The sequence below is a fragment of the Pteropus vampyrus genome, unplaced genomic scaffold, assembly GCF_000151845.1.
Source record: "Pteropus vampyrus isolate Shadow unplaced genomic scaffold, Pvam_2.0 Scaffold233, whole genome shotgun sequence".
Taxonomy (NCBI): Eukaryota; Metazoa; Chordata; class Mammalia; order Chiroptera; family Pteropodidae; genus Pteropus; species Pteropus vampyrus.
In genome coordinates, this window is record NW_011889014.1 from 279,305 (window position 1) to 282,184 (window position 2,880).

Sequence of the window (2,880 nt, forward strand, 5' to 3'; positions counted from 1 at the left end):
AATATCACTTGTTTTATGGTTTAATAGGAAGCCAGAAGCGAGAAAATTGAGATTTAGGCTTCTCTACTTTCTATCAGTTTCCAGAGAAACTATTTTTCTTCCAGTCAATTTTGATTGAAAATCAAGATTTGCATCACAATGGAGATATTTCAAAAGTGTAACTACAAAAGCCTGCGACTTCAGAGACCTCTGGCTCAGATGTGCTGTTTTTTAGTGCATCATCTCATAAAGGCTTGGGAAGGGTCTGTTCTCACTTCCAGACCAGAGGAGGCTCTGGTCACTGCTCACTGCAAACTCCACACCGCAGACTCTTATGGAAACTCACATGTGACTAATTTAATGTGAGAGAGGAGAGGAACATAGCAACATGTTGGCTTTTGAGGAAACTGTTTACGTAATTTAATTCACAGATCTTTTTGGTGGGCGAAAGGGAGCATATTAGGCTAACCCATTAAAAATAAGCTTTTGAGAGTTTGACAAATCTAAAAAAAAACTACCTGCTTGAGTTGTTGCACATTCTATATATTTTGATATTCCCTTGCATATCGTGGTCCAAAAATTTGAAAAATTGCTTTATTTCAGTAAAAAACATGTGCATTGCAAAGCAACACCCTACCAATGAAGGGCAGTATCAATTTTTTTTCCTCTCTCAACTTAAATACATTCATTCAAATTTTTACCCGTGATGTGGTCAATATTTTAGTGGTCTAGCTATCAGGTTTATATAATTCTTGTAGAAATGTTAACGGTTTAGGAGTTTCTGTTCCATAACTAGAAATGCCAGGTTTTTCCAATTTTCCTCCCCAGCTTATAATCTTCTCACTCATGTGTGACTATTATGCAAATCAAAAAAAAAATGTTTGAGGTTCCAAATTTTATTTTTCTTACCCTATTCCAGGATTTGGACATGTGGAAAAATAAAACGTATGGCATCAAGGAAGACATCTTTCCATTTTCATGCCCCTTTTTACATAAATCGGTATCTTATGATAACATGTTAGGGGGAAAAGAGGTGTCGATCTGTGTGTGACTTGTCTATGTAAAACTTAATACGCCAGAGCCATTTTTCTCCTTTGCTCTTTCTTGGTAAGTAACATTCTAGTACAAGTTAGTCTGAACCTAGCAGAGGTCTCCATCCTTGCATCCTGGTTTATTAGATTATTTTCATTCAATTCTTGGTGTACTATTTCCTCTCTGGTCTCCTACAAGTAGCACAGCCAGGCACAAAATCTTTCCTTCAGCCTAGATAATCTGGTATAATTTTCCACAATGCTTTTCATTTATCACAAGGGACGTTGTGTCTCCATTTGAAACAGTTTCCATCTATATAAGAAGCAATCACGCTCTCTCTTTTTTTAATCCCAGAAAACTTAACTGCCTTTTAGAGTCTCATAAACAGGCTGCTGAGGGGATAAACAATCCGGAAAAAGTGGTACTGGCAGAAAACTTAGATCATAATTTGCCTGACGGAACAAAACAGCCATGCCTTTTGCTTTGTCCCTGTGTATATTTGGGGTTATTATCAGTGTCGTGGCTTTTAAAGTGTCTTTCTGTGCTAAACACTGGGCCGGACCGTGGAAAATCAAAAAACAAACTGGCGTTTGGAAAGGCAATAACTTTTCTCGAAGAAGGGAGGACTCTACCGTTCACCTATTATTTCAGACTTACTTCTGCTTCTCTACATCTTCCAAGGGAACAGATGAAGACGGGTCGCCCACCGTCCGTTTTGCTGCCTAAGGAAGCAACAGAAGCTTTCTCTCCAGGAACGAGAAAAGGAAACCTGTTTGCTTTTCAAGTTTCGGGTCCTCCCATAGAGATGAAAGGGAAATTAAAGTGAGTTATCCCTACAAGTCGCCAAAGTAAAAACGGGTTGCTTTATCCGAGCTCTTCAGAGCTCTTTAAGACTCGAAGGTCTGGCTTGAAATCCGTATAATACTTTCATTCACTGAGTCAAGATTAACAGCGCTGGCACTGTGTCCTGGGGGAGACCCTCCAGAAGGCAATTAGAAATAGACATGGTGTTGCTCTGAAACACTTCCTCCGAAGCACGCAACATCAGAAAAATGGATTTTTTTCCCACCTCCCAATAAAGATCCCTTTGGCATCTGATTTAAAGTCACTGACTCCTTTCCGCCCTATAGACACCTTTCCCCACATCTTATCAAATATTGCTGGTTCTCACTCTTTCTCCTCTCCCCGGCATAACTCTTTTAAAAGCAGTCACTGGTGGGTGATCTTTTTCCTTCAGGTTTTTAAGCCTCGACCTTCTCTTTCTATGCCACCCCCGGGGTTTCCATAACGATATTCGAGATATTCGCTGTAGTCAGGACCAGAAATAACGTTTGCTTTTCTTCTCACACATGTTCCAAAATAAAATCGGAGGAAAATCACTGCGAATTAAAGTAGATTTGATATTAAGTTATTAGCACAAAGGCAATTCTATTTGCTTTCTGCTTTGTCCTAGAAAATGGAATAAAAATAACACAGAACCCAAATCGTCGATGACTGAAGAAAGCAATCCTCTGCAGGCAGTAGAGTGAAGGGGAAATTTACATTGGAGAGCGACATTCTGAAACTTACAAAGCTGTAGAGGCACCAAGCCCGATGCCTTCTCCAATAAACACTCCTGCAGGAAACTCTCAGGTAAAATTTCAGACATTTCTTTTCCTTTCGCTGATTTTCACTCTTTCTCTGCACCTGACTTCCTTTTTAGTGGTTGTTTTCTGCACGTTGGGAAGATTTTACTTTCAAAAGGCCCCAAACTAAATACAACCCTGATCTTAAACCACACAGGCCTTGGGTTTCAGTGCCGGCTGCACATTGGGTGATAAATCCGGAGAAACAGCCTAATCCTATACAAGCCCCACTGCAGATTCTGTC